This window comes from Pinus tabuliformis, chromosome 8 (assembly GCF_031772625.1).
Source record: "Pinus tabuliformis cultivar Carrire ecotype Pingquan chromosome 8, CPIR1, whole genome shotgun sequence".
Classification (NCBI taxonomy): Eukaryota; Viridiplantae; Streptophyta; class Pinopsida; order Pinales; family Pinaceae; genus Pinus; species Pinus tabuliformis.
The window spans coordinates 1,037,266,240-1,037,289,908 of NC_142294.1; positions in this window are offsets into that span (position 1 = coordinate 1,037,266,240).

Below are 23,669 nucleotides of genomic sequence, written 5' to 3' on the forward strand. Positions count from 1 at the left end.
TCGCAATGTGCATTTGATTCCATCAGGAAATGCTAATAACCAAAAGAAATCCATCACTAACCTTCCCTTCTCTAATACACAGTCCCTCGGGAAATCGAGTCACCCCCTTCCGTGTAGTCACACACCTTCCAAGTTTTGATGGCACCCCCATCGCGTGAAGTCCATCCCTTGGCAAGGCTTCCTTGCATTGGAAGATACAAAACTAAGGCCTATCCCTTCCTTAAAATCATCATACCGGTCATATAATTCTCATGGAAATAAATGGGCACTATTGAGTACTAGTATCCCATAATGGCCCTACTCATAAAGTGCTTTACCAATATAATGTTGCATGTTCTAATTTTTTTGTTGTTGTTGCTAATTCTTGTAGTCAGTTTCAACCACCCAATCGAGAATTTCATGCTTTCGTGTATCAAGCTCATAATTTCCATTAGATTTAAAATAAATTGAAATAACTTCAAATCATACCTCATTGGTGGGCTATCAATAAGGTATAATTTCAATTATGTTCTCTTCCTGTCACAACAAGTTAATCTAGCATCTTTGAACAAATAATCATGTATAAACATATCAAATCAGGTTAGCTCAAAGCAAAACCATCATAGATCAAAATCATAAATCATATGTAGCCATCATAAACCAGAATCTTAGATCACATGCATAATAAAACTCAAACAAAATATTGATACTTATCCTTTAATCATTCCTTAGCTTATACCTTTGTCCTTATTTTGTATGCACTCTGGATTAGTTTCCCACACCCTAAAAACGGCTAGTACCTTCTCCTCAACCATGTGCACATACATAGTGTGCATCACACCTCTACAACCACACACAGCATACAACACCATGCAATACATCCACCTACACCTGACATACAACACATAAACCTACACCTACTGTACAACAAAACACAATACATATACTTACACAAAGTACAACACAACGAATACACATGTGATGATACCACAACTATACAATGCAAATATGTATTACTGCATGCCTGCAACACAACATGTAGAACATGCGCACAATACCACATGTACACCAGTACCATATGTACAAAATGTACATAGTACACTTGTACATAGCACCACCTACACAATGTGTGCACAACATCGCATGTACACAATGGCACCTACACAATGTGTACACAACGCTACATGTACATTGTACCACCTATACAACATGTACACAGTTATAGACGTACACAACACCATATGCACATGTAGATGACACCACATGTGTACAACATCATATGCATGATATGTGCACAACACCACCTGCACACAACACCATATGTACAACATATACATGGTACCACATGCTCACATCACCAGTTGTACAATCATTCACACAACATCATATGTGCATAGAACCACATGTACAACATGCACACAACACCATATGTACATAGAACTGCTTATACAACATGTACATAGTAGCCTCTGTACACATCATTACATATCCAACATGTACATAGCACCATCTATACCCAACACTGCATTGCAATATACATCAACACCATCTGTACCACCCTATACATCACATTGCATAAACAACATGTACACACACTATATATACACAACACCGTATGCACACAACATCACAAATGGAACATTTACAACATATGCAACATATGCACAATAGTAGTACCGCACATCCAAAACCACATTGTTTCTACCAATCAACCTTTCTTCCGATGTCTTATCCATGCTTGTCCCATCATGCTACAAACCACACTACTTCCATTTCACTGGTGTATCCCTAGGCCCAGCCTATCCATAAAATAGACATAATATCAACTCATAACCACATGATACTAACCTCATAGATTTGTTAGGGATACTCTTCCCACTTGATTCCTCATAGCCAGGAACCTCTTCATGACATTCACCTACATAAGAAATCATTCCTCCACAAGAATGATGTCTGACAACCTTGTCAGACAATGACATAGATAGATAGATACGTACATGCATATATATATATATATATATATATATATATATATATATATATATATATATATATATATATATATATATATATATATATATATATATATATATATATATATATATATATATATACATTAAAAAATCACGAACTTGTTGTCAGTTAAACAACAACATACATGACATACATATATAGACATCAACATAATCATGATCACAACATAACTTCCTGATATCATAAGTTCAAGGTTAAGAGAACTCCCTTTATATATTCACAACATGCACAACATTGAGAACAATTATTCCCAACATAGCCAAGGCATATGACACCTCAAGTTCATTTACTTTACCTATCCTGATCACTTTCTCATGATTGTCCTATCATCATCCATTTATACTAATGTACCCAACCAATCCAACTAGTTGTCATACTCTTGCCTTCAACTTCCCTTATACATGAAACTGCTTCATATGAGTCGGGCATTGTCTACTGGATTTCATTCAGCTCTCCCCAACCTCCACTAACTTTCCTCTTTTCCCAAAAAATTCCCAAGACTCAAAACTTAAAAGGAAAGAAAAATGCACGCAAGAAGAAATTTAACCATGAAAACCAATAACAATATGAACTGTGAACAAATGGGTATGGCCATACACTAGAAATAAACAAAGATGCAAATCAAGTGCAAACAAAGCACAAAGAATCAAAATCACAAGACTCTCAATAGAAACCATGACTCAATCTACATGGTTCCCAATGCTCCCAAAGCAAAGCTCAACCCAAGTCTTCTTCATAATTCCATGGTAGTTTCTTTGACATGCAATCCCCTGCATAATATTTCCATAAACACAGAATTTACAATGCATAAATAAACATAGCAATACACCAATTATCCATGCCATCTCTCAAGTGACTCCATTCTTTGGCGAATCTAGCCATAACTAGAACCAACGGTTATACCTGTCAAATACATAGTTATTAATATAACACATATCCTCATAATGTTAGACAAATTCAAATTTATCTCAAGGGACTCCATCCTTTGACGAATCTAGCCATAACTAGAACCAACTATTATACCTGTCAAATACATAGTTATGAATATAACACATATCCTCATAATGTCAGACAAATTCAAAGTTAAGAAGACTTCTTGTATGCAAAGCACTCATTTGTTTGGAATTGCAATCTCAAAACATAGCCAGAGGAATTTTCATCCAATTCCTTTCTTTTACCTTTTCCTTGCTGCAATTGAGTCTTACTATGCATTGCCACATCAGCCAATTGTTAGATATATAAACACATCAAATGTTACATTGTCAAAGCTAATACCAAGCATGTTTCCCTACAACTTCTCACACATGTCAATCTCATATTCCAATGATCAAGACATCATGTATATTAATTTAAAATCAACCTTTACCAAATCTAACAACCATGTCATACTCAACAATCAACTCACGTTCTTCAGTCATAATACATAATGCTACAACTATCGCCTACTTACGCTCAAGTACATATCATCTATGTAAACACATGTGTGTGAGTAAAACCATATTAAAACAAGATCATTTCGGCAAGAAATCTTACATACACATACTCATATCATGCAATTAATCAAACATTCAAACAAACTATAAATGTATCATGTTATATAATTCAACTAGATGACATAATCAAATGATAAAACACCAAATAAATGACATAATCAAATAGTCAAGCACCAAATATATGACATAAGAAAACTCATGCCTTAATGTATCTTAGAGGAGGTTATCATGTCTACACAGTCAATCTTGTTAGAAAGCTATAACTTTACAACACATAAGCTCAAGCACAAATAAGGTCATGATATCCATAACATTAACTAACTAACTTGTTCACATCATAAGCTCATAAACATTTGTCATTCATTCATAAAAACCATGTATGTACAATCAATCTAGGTTAGTATGACATAATATCACAACATATTAACTCATACCTAAATGTCATAACCTTAACCATTTGCATAGACTAATGCAAATTAGTATGATACATATAACATCAAGATATTAATGTAATAACTCTATTCATCAAGTTACTAGCATTTAACAAAAACAAGTTATATATCTTTCTCATCAACAACATATAAACTAATCATCACGTTATCTAACATAAAACAACAATAGTGATGCATACAACCACATGTTACTATCATTCATGACTATCCAACACATGTGCATATGAATACACTAATTAACTAACATTTATCATACATGTAACCATAATAATAATAGAATGGGAAGCATATCAGTGACCCTAATTCTTATAACAAATACTAACCAACATACCTGCATGCCCACCATTCAAACCTATATGATGATATTCTCCTAACTCAAAGTCTAGTGTTGCAATATCACTTTGGTGATCTACATCTCTTGCTGTATCTCATCCAACCATCAACATCATAACAACCAACAACATCATGATGACCTGAAATGAATACAATGGCCTCACAATTCATGTTTGACCTACTATACATGCATAAATATAGCCATGACAATGCATGCATAACAACATATAGACACCGACATGTGTAACAAATGCATATAGCACTGACATGCATTCATGACTAAAGTGTCCCAACAACAATGCCATCAACCTTCACATGGAAACATCACTACAACCATGATAAAAACCATGCAAATTCAACTAGTGCATGGATTACAAGAATAAGAAACACATATGCAATCGACATGAATGCATGACCAACACAAAACCCATCCAATCTGAGGGGTGAACCATGCTCTCATACCACTCTGTAATGGCCTCCTCCCACATCTACCCAAGTAACCAACCAACCAAGGTAAAAATGTGACAAGAAGTTTCTATGATACGATTTTACCTCCTAAGTCACCTTAAGGAAGTGTAATCGACAAAAATACACCATACAGACCTTCCACATTAGCAACAAGCCTCTTAGGAACCATCGTAACCTCTTAGGTAACCAACCCCTGAGCCCCACTAATTTTTTAAGCCATTACACTCCTAGACACTCCCTTGATATGGGTATGCATGCGCCTAGAGGGCTTTGGACTCCCCAACAACATGGTATGCCAACGTCCAGGGAATTTTCTTCCCAGTGTTGTGCCTATGTCCCCAAGATTTGAGCCACCTTTTCAAGAACAAAAAGATAACAATTGAATGATGATACAAATTCAATTACTTAAACAATAGCTTGACTAGACCCCTACTAGCCATGCCAAGAATTTCCTCAAACATATCATACATATTTAATCTATAGGTGTAAACAACAAATCTAAGCATAAGCGTCTCATACTTATCTAAGAATCACTAAGAAGCATTATTACCTTATATCATTAGTTGCATTATCATCTATTAGGTCATAGATTCATTGTTCATTCATTTACAAATCAAAACATGAGGAGATCCATATATCATCACTGTCATAATACATGCTTATAACTAGCTTAATAACAACAACAATATCAAGGATAAATTAGACATAGAATCCACATATAAACCAATATAATACTCATGAAATAACAATGAGGAACAACCTCATATTAATGATACAAATGCCAACTAGTCATGGGATTTCCACGAACCACTTGATCATAGACATGGTTGAGACAAATATCTCCTCATCCAATCACCCTCATTCCATATTCCAAGCATGAATGCAATATTTCATAAAACACACCAATCAAAAACCATCCAGGGCTTCCAGAGGCCAATCACCTCAACCCATCAAATAATGATTCCACCTTAGGGCCAGACATCACAAAACCATCATCAAATCGGTCTCTATGCAAGTCTTCCATGGATCCAGAGCATTTATTCCAACCAAGGCTTCCAAGACTAGTAACTCAACCCACAACTTACTCTCGGCTTCCAGAGCATTTTTCCAACTAGGGCTTCCAGGACTAGTAACTCAACCCAGAAAGGGTTGCCTGAGCATTTTTCCAACCAAGGCTTCTAGAAATAGCAACTCAACCTAGAAAGGGCTTCCTAAGAATTTTTCCAACCAAGGCTTCTAGAACTAGTAACTCAACCCAAGTTATTATAGGGCTTCCAGAGAATTTGTCCAACTAGGGCTTCTATGAACTAATAACTCAAACCAAGCTAAAGGAAACATGACAATTAACCAGAAAAATAAAGAAATAAACCCACAACACAATGTCTATTTAGGAAATGGAGAAGCCAGGAAAATCCACTGTCAATCCAGGAGATCCTCCATGTCAATGACAGATCATGATCAATAAACCATATGAATATGCTCTACATGCCAAAACTAGTGAGGAAAACATACATGCAACTCGGTACTTGCAAGGAAAACCTATTGTAGCTGCTAATCCCGATGTCCTCTTTCACTTTCCTTCCCTTCCTTTTCATTCTTGCTCCAAAACTCCAAGTATTCCACACACCTCCAAGAGTGCTCCAAGAAAACTCCAAGTGTCCAAGACTATGAGAGAGAGAAAGATAAATAGAAGAGAGCTCCACCAAAACCTGTCCAAAGCTTGCCAACTGGTCCTCATAAGAATTTTTATTAATGAGGCCTCTATTTTCTTCATTTTCCATTATTTTCCTTCATTTTCCTCCTCACATGCAACTAGGGATATTTCACCTCCTTTTTCTCATAATTTCCTTTATTTTCATAAATAAATGTGCAAAAATGCCATTTTTCCTTTCCAAAGACTTTTCCATCTTTTCCAATTTCCTTAGCCATAATAACTGAAATGAACAACCACTAGGATGTTCTTCCCACCATTCAGCTTGGATTACATGTCCCATGACTGTGGTCTTATATATTTTTACATGGATTTTTAACCATGGTTGTTACAAAGATGATCTTATTTGAGGCATTGTATGGTAGGAAACACAACACTCCCATTAGCTAGGATTACATAGTGAATAGGTAGGTGTTGATGGTATTGGACCAACCAAGATTCAGGGGGTCTCCCAATATGTATTCCAAATTATACCTCACAGCATTTAGAGTAGGAGCCCCATACGGAATATGACACGGTTACCAAAATAATGGTTTTATTGTTATGCCTTGACTATGATAACACATAGAATGATGTATTCATGACTTTGGTGAAACAAGTGTATAACTATGCAGAAAGTCAAGTGAAATGTATGAAATTTTCTAACACAACAAAGGGGAAAATGAGTGAGCCACTTAGAAGCCTATAATAGTATGCAATTTGAAAGGAACACAGGAGCATAAAAGGAAACATAATTTACCTGTGAAATAGTTTACCAAATAACCATGATTGAAATACATAACTACACACATCCAACAAGATTCGTACTAATGCAAACTAAATATTTCATAAGCATTAGTGTAAATGAAACAATATATATTGCAAAACATAACAAGAATAGTCTTACTACATTCACAGCATATGCATGAAAATGTGTTAGCTCTGAGATTTTATTAAAGTAAAAGTCTCAAACATAAATATACAATTTATGAACCACTAGTCCCAATAGTGGAACATGAAGCCAACACCTACTCCTCCAAAGAAAAATACTCCCTCTATGCTAAGGAGAATCCAAGGCTCTCAACAAAACTCCCAAGCTTCTAATATTAAGCCAAAATCTCGTCTAAAATCCATGTACATGACTAATGAGGGTATATTTATAACAAAAGGGGTGACTATTCATCTCCCTTTATGACTCTTTGAATTCCCTCATGAAGGTTTGACTTCCTTCAACCATGACCTTTAGACTTCATTGCAAAATGACTCTTCAGATTCCATAGTTTACACTTAGAATTTCACATAGAATTAATTACAAAATAATATTACAATTTCACTCATACCCATGTAGGAGAAAATTTGGTAGAGTCAATTAGACAACCTAATAAGAAAAAACAAGCCAAGCTTGAGTTAGGGGAAACTCCAGCTTGGCCACCTCAACTTGTCATTTCTCGGTCACATGATGGTACCAAGATTTGTATTGTTTGATGATTTCCACAAGCTATGCAATGGTATCAATATAGGAACAAACTCTAGACTCCATTTCATCTAGGTACACTTCTTGTTGGGTGTGTATTATATTCCTTCCAAGACTAGTCACACACGCGGTGGTGTCACGAGGGGGCTAAGAGCTCCCCCTGTTCTTTTTGTCTGGCACAACAGGGGGGTCATAGGGGAGTTTACAGGGGGGCAGACAGAATTATGGTGAGAGGACCTACCCATGGTTTTGTGCATGGGTTTTTCACATGGTTTTGCGCATGGTGGTTTTCTTCCCAATGTATTTTGTAGATCCAATAAAGGGAACTATGGTTATGCTCTAATCTAGGGTTAATGGATTGGGGTTTATGAATTCTTTGGCATTTATATATGTATTGTAACATTGAAAGGAACATAATGAAAAAATCAATTTGGTAGTCTCAGTTTTTGGATCTAGGGAAAATCTCTATGTATTTGGTTTATGTTCTCGCCATTGTATATTTTCTATTTTAAGAATTCGTTTGTAGGTAATTTATGTACATGATTAAAACCTACAACCTAGTATCTGAGGTGTTTTGGCTTCAAGGGGACTCCTTTATTTCCAAGGGGTTTTACTCAGGCCTGTGGTAGACCCTGTTCAGTGGTAGTTTTGCGGGATCGATTCTTGCGGTGAAAGAAGATGGCGAGTAGTGGAAAGATAGAGATCAAAAAATTTAATGGTCAAAGTTTTGAGTTGTGGAAGCTCAAGATGGAGGATTTGATGGTGGATAAATATCAGTGGATCGTAGTAGATACGGGGACTAAACTAAGGACAATGTCAAAATAATATTGGGTGAAGTTGGATCAGAAGGCAAGGAGAACAATATGGTTGCATATCTCATATTTAATATTGTTGAACATATTATGGGAAGCCATAGTGAAGGATTTGTGGGTCAAGTTAGGGACTTTGTACCAATCTAAGTCTCTGATGAACCAATTATTCTTGTGGAATTTTTTTTATAAATTGAGGTTGAATGATGGAGACTTAGTAACAAAGCATCTAAATGCATTTAATATTGTGGTAAGCCAGTTGTAATATGTTGATATAAAAATTTCAGACAAAGATTAGTGCATCAATTTTCTATGTTCTCTACTAGATTCATGGGATAGTATGGTTGTTGTAATAGGTAACAATAAAACTACCTTGAAGTTTGATGAAATAGTCTCATCCTTGTTGTCGAAGGAGATGAGATAGAAAACTATGGAGGGCCAGAATGGAGATACCTTTTTTATACAAGGATGGTCCCAAAACAAAAATAAAAATAAATCCTCAAGTGAGAGATCTAAATCTATAGGGAGATATAAATATCCATGAAAACCTATAAAGGTATGTTGGAAATGCAGAAAGGAAGGGCATTATAAAAAGGACTATAGATCTAAAGCTCCTGAGAAAGGAAATGGATCTATGATGCTCCTTCTGTGGAGGTGAAAACCACCTCAGATGAAGGTGGGGATGTTTACTTGACTTATTCTTCAAGTACACATGTAGATCACGAGGCATGGTTGATTGAATCAGGTGCATAATTTCGCTTCACTCCCCATAGGGAGTCATTTTGCGAGTATCAAAAATATGATGGTGGTGATGACTTCTTAGGGGATGATAGGAAGGCTGGAATCATCAGATGTGGAAAATTCAAGCTGATGTTGCAAGGTGGAAGTATTAGAATGCTTCCTAGTGTTCTAGATATTCCTACATTAGCTAGAAATATGATTTTTTTAAGCAAGATAGATGATTAAGGTGTAAAATTAGTTTTCAAGAAAGATCCCTACAATTTTGTGAGGGGAGCACTAGTATTGATGTGGGGAGTTTTGATTGGAACTCTGTATAATATTTTGGGTAGAACTATTATTGATGGTAGCAATAGTTATGTGGTTCCTGAAGGTGGATCAAAAAACCTAGTGGTCTCTAGAGAAAATACCATGTTATGGCATCAAAGGCTTGGACATATTGGAGAGAAGGGCCTTCGAATACTGAATGGTAATGGTATGGTAGAAGGTATGTCTAATTGCTCTCTAGATTTTGGTTTTTGTGAACATTGTGCATATGGGAAGTAGAATCAAGTCAATTTCCCCTCTGGTGCTAAGAGGGCAAAAGGGATATTAGAGCTTGTGCACAGTGATTTTCTTAGACTTGTATCAGTTCCATCATTGGGTAAGTCTGTGTACTATGTCTCCTTTATGTATGACTTCTCAAGGAATACATGGATATATTTCCTTAGGAAGAAATCTAAAGTCTTTGAGAGGTTTAAATAATTTAAGGCTCTGGTCAAAAATCAAACAAAGAAGAAGATCAAGGCGTTGAAGACAGATAATGGTCGAGAGTTTTGTAAGAAGGAATTTGAAGAATTTTGTAAGAAGTGTGGTATAGCACAACAAAACACTACTCCATTCACACCTCAAAAAAATGGAGTTTCAGAAAGAATGAACAAGACATTGATGGAAAAGGCAAGAAACATGCTCATTGGTGTCGGGTTAGGACAAGAATTCTAGGAAGAGGTAGTGGATATTGCATGTTACATGGTTAAGAGAACACCTTTAACAATGTTGGAGGATAAGAATACACATGAGGTATGGACTGGTAAGAAACCCTCTCTTTCGCATTTGAGGTTATTTGGATGTGATACATATGTACATGTTCCAAAGGCAAAAATAATCAAGTTGGATAGTAAATTTGAAAGGTGCGTCTTTATTGGGTATAAGGATGGTTTAAAAGTTATAATCTTTGGAACCCAGAAACAAGGAAGGTTTTGTACAACCGAGATGTGGTGTTTAGAGAGGTGAAAGATGTTATTAAACATGGAATTATACCAAAGGAACATGAGAATATAGATTTTTAGTTAAAGGAGGAATATTTTGACTCTGCAACAGAACAAGAATCAGAAGAGGAAGAGCCACAAACTCCATCTTTGAGAAAATTAGTTCAAGAGAGAAGGAAACCAGAAAGGTATACACTAGTAGAAAATGTGAAATTAGTGACTCGGTGACTAAAAAAATTAGTCACCACAAATTTTTCAAGTTAAATACTAACAAAAATGAGCAATCTTAAGTGACACAACTAAAAACGACTAACATAAATGACTAATTTAGTCCTGAGTTAAAATAATGACTAGCTAACAAGTAATACAACTAAAAATGACTAATGTGAAGGACTAATTTAGTCTAGGAACAAAAAAATGACTACCTAACAAGTACTACAATAATATGAATCAGTCGTTTATGTTAGTCATTTTAATAATGTCACTTCAACAATGTAAACTTACAAGTGATAGAGGATTCAAATGTTGTTATAGATTGGCTAAAAGGTTATACTTCCTTAAACACTTTTTTATTGGATCATTGGATGATTAGAGTTATGGAGATGATTAAAATATTCAGGGTTATATCCTTTAATCACATTCACATGGAATTAAATTCAAAGGTTGACATATTATCCAAAATGGGAGTGGGCTTACAACTGGGTCAAATACATTATGAAGAATACCTACAAGGAGAAGTGTTAGATAATTAGGAGAGGACACATTTCCTTTAGTTGAACACTTAAATTTTCATGCATATCTACATTTTTTATTATCAGGGTCATATCCATTGAACTTAGGATACCAGTTTTTAACTTGGATATCAAGTTGTTTATCTAGTAATTTGAACGTGCATTATGAACATAGTAGTACTAGACTTTTATGAAATTGTTTTGAATCCTATGGGGATTTTTATATTGGTTGAACATTAGATGTTGCACATATTATAATATCACATCATGCATGTGAAGTGGATTTAGCATATCTTAGATGATGTAAATTACACCATTGCATTAATATTAATACAAAAATGATGCTTTTTTCTTACTGGAAAAAAAAAAAAATTATGGAAGAGGTTTGATGACACTTTGCATTGCCCATCTAGGATACTAGGTGTAGGAAGAGGTTTCTTTAACTACCACATTTATCTTTGTATGTATGATCCATGTGTATATGATATTTTAAATGTGTATTATTTTTATTATGATTACTTGAGCACTCAAGTCTAACTCTTGATGCTTTGGCTACAAGTTATAAGTTTAGTTTTTCCATGTTCTTTCATAATTTTACTCATAAAAATGTGTGAATATATTTGGTGATTTGAGTAGATTATACATATAAATGTTATTGTACCCCTTATTTTCCACCAACAAATTTCCACTCTACCTTGCATTTTTTGCGGGAATGAAATCTTATTTACTGAACTTGATGGAGTTAAAAAGATTTATGATAATTTATTTTAATTTAAGGCTTGCAACCAAGATACCTATGGATTGAAAACCTTCAAATAAATTTTCAGGGAAATATACTCCGATAATGTGCATAAATGGAAATGGGGTTTTCTGTTTTTATTCGACTCTCATCTATTTGACATTTCAATTATCTATATTCACAACCTCTTGAATGTAATCATATGAAACATATCTAGCCCATCCCTTGGTTGAAAATTTGATTTGAAAATAATAACTTTGTAGTAAAAGTAATTCTTGTGTTGTGTGATAACAATCACATGGAGGGAGGGATCATATCACTCATCACTTCTCCTTCAAAAATCTCATTTGTTGGTATTACATAATTCGAAGTCAAAGAACATTTGTTAGGGTTTAGGGTTTTATAAAGGTCTGATAGTTGTAGGTTCGAAACCTTGGAGGAATATGTTCTTGTCGTGGTTGGAAATATATGTCTTCCTTAAGCAATTGTCATCCTTTAGATGTGTTCAAAACATGGTGAATATATTTTCAACTTTTAGTTCATCTTTAAAAGAATGAGGCTACCATTCTAGTACAGATTAAGGTTTCTTTATCCTGTAAAAACTTTCCCATTCTCATTTCCAAACATGATGCCACAGATAAATACCAAATAGCACTTTTGTACATTCCATTCGAAGCTCAAACTATCACTCCACACTATTTTTCTATGGAACCAAAACCCAAAGTCTTAAATTTTCATCTCACTATGATCCATATGGGTTGAGGCCTCCTCTCTCCAATAAGATCCTCAAAATCACTGAAGCCATTGCCAGCCTCTCCCTGGAAGAGCAAAATAAAATTGGCCATTGTCTAAGGGATAATTTGAGGGTGCCCCACATTCAAATGTTGTCAGCAGAGGCTACCGTAACAATCCCTTAGGCGCATCCAGCCTCTAGTGTTGTAAAACCCAAGGAAAAAAATCCCAACAAGACCACATTTGATATCAAGTTGGAGAAGTTTAACAATGTGGTGAATGTCGAGACAAGTTAAATGATCGGAACCAAATTTGATTGTTTTAAGAGATTTAACAGTAGATCTTGGAAATAACAATAAATTATCCACAATTCTTAAGGATGATTTTCTACCATACAGGATATATTTCATAGGGAATAGTCTTACTGGTCACTTATGAAATGGAAGGATAATAACATAATATTTAGGTAATCATGGAATTCAATTATATTTTAAATCATACAATCTTTATTTATCATGTATATAATTCGACTTCCCTATTTAACATCTCCATGAAATTTAGCTTTCTTAATTGTTAATCAATGACGTTTAAGGATTGGGAATAAAAGAAATTGTGCCAACATATCTAGATCCAAATCTAATCCACCAAAATCTGCTCATTGGCATTAGCAGACACAAAATATGTTAACAAGAAATCCAAGGAATTTATATGTTTATTATATTATCCGATTTGTTTCTAAATTTAAATATTCTATGAAACATAAAGTCATGTAATGTTAACATATATTTTTTAATTTTGTTATTTGTTTAAGTATATAATACCCCTCTGGATAAAAGTAGAGTACTTCAGGGAATACAAGAAAAAGTTGGGGAAAATTGCATGAGTTGAAAGTGCCACTAACATTTTGCACGAAGCAATTTTCATAATCAGCATGTGAAGTAACGATTTTCTTGTAAACTATTATATCAATACATACACTCAATTGTAGTATAATGTTTCACAATTTTAGGATCACATTCTACAGATTAGTTCCAATTTACTTGATGAAAATCACTCATCTTCCCTTGAGGTATATTACTTATTTTATTTATAATTCATTTCACATTGAGACTAAGACACAAGAACATTTATTTGTGATTTCCTAATGAAAACACATTTTCTTGTCTAAAAAAACCTATTGTTACATGAAATCTACAATTATGGTGCACAAAGAGTAGCAGTTACTGAAATTCCTCCACTAGGGTGCCTACCTATAGAGAGAGCAATAAGAATCATATATAAAAGTGATCGAGGTTTCTTAAAGGATCTAGATCACTAGGAAATTAGCTACAATATAAAACTTCAAAAATTTCTTGGTCATCAAGGAAGTGAGGGAATTCATCAATTTGGGGCTAAAGGAGGACAAGGAACTCATGGAGAAGACTCATGTTATTCTAAAATAGGGTATCACCAAGTAGGAGGCAACTGAGATAATAGAAAATATCAAGGCTACCAGAGGAGTCACTGTCATGGAATGTATTGTTTCATTATCATCGAAAATCACAAATAGGGAAACACTCAGGGGTTCCTGTGTATAATTTACGAGTACCATTCCTTATCATTGACATCATTGTGATGTTTTCTTATTTTCAATTTATTAAATATATCAAATTTTCATATAACTTGTTAATATGAATGGTTTTGGAATATGTTTTAAATGTTAGTTGAGCACAAGACATAAGGCAAAACATTCAGAGTTCAAATCTTAAAGGCACTTAAATTGCAGGAATCAAATTTAAGCACGTTGAGCAAGTTAAGGGAGCTAATATTTTATCACACTCATCACTATCATGGTGTAGTTTTTTGGTCTGAGACTAATAAGGTAATTTTATTTGCTTCATTTTTGTTGTGTTGACAAGGTACTTCTTGGATTCTTCCATTTTCATGGCATAGTTTTATGCATGTTTTTCCTCTTCCTAGTCCTGGAAGGTATCAAGGAAGGATTATCTGAATGGGATTGTAATTAGGGTCTTTTTCCTATATCTGTTTCCCTCAAAAAACTCTTGGTGGGTCTTGGGACATTTATCGTTTGACTACTGGACCATTTGACATTGTAGGTTCCATGATTATTACCCAAATGAGTTTTTTCTATTGTACACAAGTCTTTTGATGGAATGAAGGAAATAAAATACACAAGCTAGTATAATAAGATTAGATTCATATTCTCTTTCTCAAAAACTAAAACAAAATGGACAGAAAATTCAACACTTTTTTTTAAACACGTCTTGTATTATAATATGGCATAAAAAGATACATCAGAGTACAAATTGATGATATAGGCAGTGACTATCCAGACATGTGGCAATATTTTCAACTCATGATAATGGATATGCACTCAAATAATTTAATCTTACCGCTAAAACTAATGAAATAGGAAAATATCAATCAGAACTTCAGATTTTCAAATTCTAATACAAAGGATTGAAGATTCAAGAGTGTAAAATTGTAAACACTTTGGACCTGCCAAAATTTAGGGGATCTCCTCAATATGAAGTCACATTTGTACCTCACACCGTTTGTTGTAGGAGTCCTATCGGGTATAAAGGCCCAGTTGCCAAATCCTTAAAGATTTTCTTTAGCTGTAGTTGTCAACATAAGAGAGTGATGAAATGGTGTCTTCGAAAAGCAAGGGGAGTGTTCCTAGTGAGTGTGTAGTGCAACTGTGCCTAGGTTCTTCTAGCGTAAGGGGGAGAAAAAGTGAGCCTCTAAGTGAGAGGTAATAGTACCACATAGGAAGAGACACACATGAACTAGAATGACCCATCTAACATCCAACTGAAAATTCCACAATGGATGAAATGGTCGTTAGAACCAAAAAATAAGGAAATACCTATCTAGTATCCCTCGAAATAGTCCACAAGGATGGGAAAATGATAATAACCATTACAACACATTCTTAATAGTATATGCAGTAAAATAATCGAAACAGTTCAACTATCTTAGTACATGTGAAAGAAAACATGAAATACAAACGTCCACAAAATAGTATTACAAACATTCATATTCCATGCATGAAGAATGTGCTAGCCTTAAAAGGCTTCTGTTTATTAAGAAAAAGTTCTAAGATACATGTTTACAATGTACATCACTAGCCCCAGTAGTGGGACATTTGAGCCACTCCTTGCTCCTCAAAGAACTAGCTAATCTCTCTAATGCCTTGCGGGAGGAGCCAAGGTGAAAAGTATGTTGCTTATACAATGAGATGGTAGATGACCCTTCATATTCATGTGTGTCCTTTGGAATTCCACTTTAAAATACATTTGATTACAATATACACGGTCCACACTAGTGATGTGGCATATGACAACTCATGACACAAATTGACATGACACTGTTGACATGGAATGGCTTGATAATGTGGCAATGTCAATTCATTGTTGCCATTGAGAGCTAGATGTCTTCTTGGATATGTTTTCTCTTCTCCTCTGCATATCTTGATGATGCGAGGTCTTCAATTGTATTTGATCTTGGATGATAGTTGAAAAATTGTGTCCCTTTGATTCCTCTTAATAGATCCACTTGTAAGTTTAGCTGGAAGAGAGTATTTAGGCATGATTCCCTCCTTTTTCTTCTTATTCATCACCTCATCATGACTTGATGGTGTACCTATTCCGCAATTCACTCATGATAGGACTACATCAATATGAAAAATTGCTATTCTAAGATGATGCATTATTATCCATGAACTAAGCCTAGGACAAGTCACAAACTGGGAGAAAGGGCCTAGTGACTACGCATTGTGTGGTTCCAATAGATAGGGAGAGATCTTGGTCATTGAGGTTGCGCAGTGCATAACATAGTCTTGACTGAGGAAATTTTTTTCACAACCCTCACTCAGGAGAAAAAAATGGCAGTGCCCATTGAGGGACATAATTGCAGAGTTAAAAGTAGAAGTGGTTGTTTCGAGGTGGATCCCTAGGAGGACAGACTACATAGTTTCAAGAGGCAAGGGTGATTGGGTAGTAGAGAGACATGAGGGGTAGATCTGTGCAGTCGCTAAAAGCAGTGAGCGCCCGCTAGGGGAAGGGTACTGGAGGAAGCATATGTGTAGTTTTAGAGGCCAAGGAAGGCTCTCCTCTTTGTGCATTATGGAGTTCTAGAAGGTAAGGGAAAATTTGAGGGTTGAAAGTGCAAAGGGCACAATTCAAGGCAGACTAAGAGGCATAATTGTGTAATTCTGGAGGTCATGCGAGGCTGCTGGACTGTGGAATTACGCAGAACTGTCACCCTGGAGGATAGTGACTGTGAATTGTATAGTTCTAGGCAGCAGGGTCATATCCAAGAGGGATGAGAGTGCATAGTGCACAGCTCAGTCAGGGCTCGGTGAAGCTAAGTTGCTCGGTCGGAAATATTTTCCAAAAATGACTAAGCATGTGAAGGTAAATGGACTTGTGATTAAATTGAAATGTGATCACACATTTAGCATACTTTGACGACATGAAAACATAGATCATCAAAACACACAAGAAAATAATTCCCCTTTATGTGACTTCCTCAGGACAAGATGTGAAATTGTGATGCTTAAGATAGACTTTAGGATGGTCATGATGACACTTGTGCCACAGTGCTCAAGACCTTATGTATGATTGCGACGAATGTTTACATGGTTGGGACAACTAATATACACAGAGACCGACCTTCGTAACCACTAGAAAAGGCTCACAAACATTATACAACAGCCACACATCCCTGAAGATGACAGTTAATCCAATAAGAAAAATGGGTCAAAGAACTTCAAGACAGCTCGTGGAATGAGCTTGAGTGTTTGCAAAAATCAAGAAAAATACCAAGGAAGGCTTTGAAATTTGAGCGCATGCCAAAATTTTGGAGGGTGTTGCTACAACTAAAACACTTGGCAACACACTAGTTGAACTCCAACTTATCTTCCTTGGTTAGTTTCTTTTGTGCATGGCCTTGGTTCCTTAGGGATTATTCATTCATTGTGCATGTCACTTTCGCCTTCCCACTTACCCCAATGTTAGACATGGTCACCCCCTATACCTTATCAATTGAACACAACATAAGATTCAACATAATCATAATTTTTCGAGTTGGGGAGGGTAGTTTGACTTGTTAGCTTAAGATTTTTAGAGAATAAGTTTTCCTCTATGGTGTTGCTCCAGTGCCAATAGGCCTGGACAGTACCCCGATGGAGTCATGTAGGAACACAAACATTTCTCTAATTCCAATGAGCTTGGACAGTACCCCTGCGGAGTTTCTCCCTTCACCTCTCTGCACAAGAAGCCTTTCTCTTATTTCACCTTTATTTATTTATTTAAAGATAACTATGCATCAAAACTTATTTATATTGTGGTGGAAGAGGGATCCTAACTTATTGAGAGTAGAAGAGGTTGTTCCTTTAGAGAAGAATATACAGACCTCTGATTTAGGTTTGCTCATTTAGATTTTTCCCCTTCTCTGTTTCTAATAATTGGATAATATTGAGAACACCAACAAAAAAGCTGAGTATAGGCATGAGGTTTCCAGACTTTCCATGGGTTCATGTTTGGACCATAACTCTCCAAATGGATGGATCATATTTTCCGTTGGAACTGTTAGCTCTGCTATAAGACTAAGCTTTTGAAGGGTAAAAAATAGGTTTGGCAGTGCTGGTTGTGCCTTCAAGAGGTTTGCAGAAGTTGGTTTCATCTTCCCCTTCATTCTCCTTATTCTCCTTTAAACCCCTTTATCCCCTTTTTTCTCCCAAAACCCCGCGTAAGTCCCTTTATTTGGTCAAACCCTTCAGCATTGAATTTCAAAGCCCATATGATTATATTCACGTAACCGTGTGATTTTACAAAATCAAATAACCTGCGGCTTTCCCGGTCACATCACTCCCATTAAGCCTTTATTGGGGAAACCGCTTACCGCCCACACGTACATCCCCTGCTCATTAACGTTCACACACCTCTATTTCCTGATAGCCGTTGGATCTACCCGACTGTGATCTGATGGCCCATGTTCGACCGTCCACGTTTCCTTCCGATAGCCCATGCAATCCGCTCTCCGCTGTCCATCTACCAGATCTGACAGCTTACAATCAATTGCACCTTCGTTTCTTCCTGACACCGCCCGCCAAGAGATCTTAGCCTTCCATCTGTTCCATATAATGGCTAACATTCATTCCTAGCCCTTTGTTCATTTTCCATGCAGTCATCATGTTTTTCGCCTGTCCCGTGCATCCGAAGGAAGAAGGCCATCACCCACCAGCACTTTGCGCAGTTAATCTTCAACTACCTCATTCAAGATACAACATGGCCAAGGAAGGAAAGTACAACCTTAAGCAGTTAAACACCTTCAGCAGTTATGGAACCCCTTCAATATAGCACTCTACCGGTTCATGAAGTACAACAGAGTACTAGAAAGGGTCATTTTGTTCATTAAAATAATTAGATCGTAGCAGAGATGCATATCAGAAAGTTAAGGTGGTTGGTGGTCCATTATGACCCCTCCACGCATGGGATAGCAGATATTTTTGTAATCAACCTCCATATATACCCAGAAGGAAGATGTAATGAGCGTTGCTTAATATTTTTTTGATGTAAAGTTCAACTTTTGGAGACTGTAACTACTGTAATACCTGCAGCATCTGGTCTTCATTTTTAGCATCTGGTCGGCCATCACAGGGTCTTGTGCATCTGCTGGTGTGGTCAGTATTCTCCATGTTCACCTATTCCTTAAATTGTGAGTAATTGGTGGTCTCAAGCCTTGTAGTCTGAGGCTGTTCACCCATGTCTGGGGTTAAGCATAGTAGAAGTGGTTATCTGGATTGAATATGCATCATTTCTTCCATTCATCCACCTTTATCAACACATTTTTTTTGAGTTTGTAATGTTCCCGAGCATCTCTGATATACAACCTAAGAGAGTTTCTTGGGGTGATAACATTAATTGGCATCGTTGCCGGGGAGAGGAGGTTGAAGCTCAGCTTCCCTGGGAAGACGACACAGTTCCAAGCTTTGATGATAGATAAGGTTTGGACACATTTTCTGGTTGTAATCATCTATTTGGCAACCCTACTGGAGGAAGACCAACATTTGGCGACTCCACATTGAAGTTTTGGCTCAGATTGTGAGACATACTCAAATAAATCCTCAGAAATCACCAGCTAAACCAGTGCCTGACCCTAAGAGGATTGTCAAATCGAAGAAAGCATCACAGAAAAGGGCATCAGGATTAGGTAAGCCTAAGAAATCTCATGCATCTATTAAAGATAAAGTTATAGTTGAAGATATACAGTTTGAAGATTTAGAGCCCATTACTGTTAATAAGGAAGTTCCTTCAAAGATTAATATAGCCCCTTGTGTAGTTAGTTACCCTTTGAATCTCAGTCCAAAGAAAGCTTCCCATTCAGTCCAAAACATCCCTTTGTCTCTGTCATCCATTTCATTGTTTCATACTGCTCAATCTGCCAGTATCCTTTCACATATCCCAATCATGGTAGGCCAACAAGCACCCACGAAGATAGAAAGAATTGTTGCTGCTAGATATGGACTTTTGGTCTTCCCTGTTCCTTTAAATCCCATGTCTGTGGGAGAATATCAGAAGTATATGCCCAAGTTCACTGGCACAGAGGGAGTGACAGTAAAAGGACACCTTGAAGCTTTTTACAATTATGATCATAATTTAGATATAAGTGAAAATGATGTGTGGATGAGAGTTTTTGTCCAGAGCCTTGATGGAGAGGCCAGGAAGTGGTTCAGAGAATTAACCCAAAGATCTATAACATATATTGAAGCCTTATATGATGCATTTTTGAAGCACTGGGGAGATAATAAGGACTTGTTGTATTATCATACTGAGTTTGGTAACCTGAAGAGGGAAAATGGTGAGTCATTTCGTGATTTTAATAAAATATTCAACCGTATGTATAGCAAGATACCAGCTGAGGTAAAGCCTACTCCCACCTCTGCCAAACTCACTTATGCCAATGCTTTTGACTCTAATTTCTGCCTATTATTGAGAGAAAGAAGATGTGCTACTTTGGCAAACATGCAGGATGCAGCCCTAGAAGTAGAGTCTAATATCATGGTTGCAGAAAAGCTCAAAAGCGAAGCTGACAGGAGGAGGCAGAGAGGTTAGGCTTCTACTTCCTCTACATCATTTTTAGAGCCTAAATTAAACAAAATGACTAAGATGATAGAGTCATTGGCTGCTGAAATATCTAAGCTGAAGGTTGAGCAGAATTCAAGAAAAACAAGGGAGCAGAATACATTTGCTCCAAGAAATCCCAATCCATTCAGAAGAGTAAATGAACAGTTGCAAATTATTTAGACGGGTGAAGAATCAAAAGAAGAACAGAAAGTTAAAGTTCCTTTCCAAAATGTATTCATGGAGGAGGAACAATTTGAAGATGAGGATGCAATTCAATGCATGGAAGATAAAGGGAGTGCTGCATTTTTTACATTGGCTGTGTATGAAGAATCATTGTTGTAGGAACAAGACAGTCAGGAGTGGGACAGAGAAGCTGTTCTACAAAATAAGGAGCGGCGAAGATATAATCTTAGGTCAAATGCAAAAAATGTCAAGGAGAATCCTGCCCAAAGAGCTGTTGTCCAAACAGAGTCACATAATATTAGACAAAGAAGACTAGCAACTGATCCAGTCATTCTCAAAGCACTAGTTCAAGAGGTAAAAGGTTCCAATAAGTTATCTTCTTTCAGCTTTGAGTTAGAAGTCCAGAAATTAAAAATATCTGTGCCTCTGGTAGAGCTGGTAAAGAGTGAAGGGTTTAGAAAGCCTATTCTTGAAGCTCTTGAGCTGAAAACCACACAAACCTCCACTGACTCTATCGATTTGCAAGATGACAAGCCTGCCATTATGCTTAGCCCCATGATTGAACCTGCTGATAATAATTCTCCATCTTTTTATGTCTCCTTGACCATTCATGACAAAATCCTCCACAATTTCCTGCTAGACACAGGGGCCAGCCACAATTTAATGCCTAAAGCTGTCATGGAAGAGTTAGGCCTTGATATCACCAGACCCTATCATGATTTATTCTCTTTTGATTCAAGGAAAGTGAAATGCCTAGGATTGATTAAAGATCTGGCCATTACCTTAACTCAGCTACCCATGAAGAGTATGATGATGGATATTGTGGTAGCAGATATCCCTCCTAAGTTTGGCATGCTGCTATCCAGAGGATGGATTAAGAGACTAGGTGGGACATTAGAGAATGATATATCTTATGCCACTGTCCCAGTTTTTGGGGGAGAAAGTAGGAGATTGTACAGAGAAGCACAATTGGCATACATCATCAGTGATGAGAAGAATCCTACTAATCATCCCATATATGCTGTGGAAACTGATTTTGGAGCATGTATTCTCCAAATAGAAGAGTCTCAGAAGGCCTCAATGCAGCTCAGGAAACCAACAGTTTAGGCCAAAGAAGAGCAAGGAAGTCATGTTTGGGAGATGTTCTTTGATGGAGCATGTTCCAGGGAGACTGCAGGAGCAGGGGTGGTGCTGATATCTCCAGAGCAAAAAAGCACACAGCTGCCTTTCAAGCTAGCTTTTCAAGTCAAAAACAATATAGCAAAGTATGAGGCTCTACTGTTGGGCCAAAATGCAGCAAAATACAGAGGAATCAGAAGCATAAAAGTATTTGGAGATGCTGATTTGATCATTCAGCAAGTAAATAAAATATTTCAGGCAAAGCACCCAAGGCTAAAAGCGTACAGAGATGAGGTATGGAGACTCAAAGATTCCTTTGAAAATTTTTGTATTTCATATATTCCTAGAGCCCAAAATCAACTTGCTAATTCCCTTGTTGTGTCTGCTAGCCTATTTATGCCTCCCATGCCTCCCAGATTGATTTATGAAGTGCAAATGAAATACAGACCATCCTTGCCTGATAATGTCTAGCATTGGAAAGTTTTTGATGATGATGATGAGATAAATAGGTTTCTTCAAGTCATTGATGAGTTTTCCGAAATGCAAATTGACCAAGAGAATGAAGCCTTGGAAGAGATCCCTCAATCCTAGCTTAGAAATAAAATTGGTAAAGAAAGCATTGTCCAGCTTCCCAACAATCATATTACTAAGGGTTTAATTCCTTTAGAAAGACTGTTTGACCAAAAATGATGTGCCTTACAAGGCTTCCCAAAAAGAAGACCAATCTGCAGTCTGTAAGCATGATATAGGGAGTCCAGGTCAGCCTAGATACATAAAATTGTCCACTAATCTATATGTTGACCAGAGTGCTGAATATTGCAATTTAATGAAGCAATTTGCTGACGTGTTTGCCTGGGAGTATAGTGACCTGAAAAGGTATGATAAGAAGATAATCCAACATAAAATTCCTCTGGAGAAAGACACCATTCCTTTCAAATAGAAGCTGAGACCAATAAATACTATGCTTTTTTCTCTAATTGAAAAATAAATTAAAAAATTGTTGGCTGCCAAGCTTATAGTTCCTCTTAGATATTCCAAGTGGGTAGCCAATCTAGTAGTGGTGAGGAAGAAAAGTGGAGAAATTAGACTATGTGTTGATTTCAGAAACTTGAACAAGTGCTCAAAGAAAGACAATTATCCCCTCCCGAAAATGGAGCATTTGTTGTAGAAGGGCTCAGGAGCCGAAGTGATGTCTTTCCTAGAAGGATTTTTAGGGTTTAATTAGATTGCGGTGCATCCAAATGACCGAGAGAAGACTACATTCACCACTCCTTGGGGCACTTTTATGTATGTCAAGATGCCTTTTGGGTTGATGA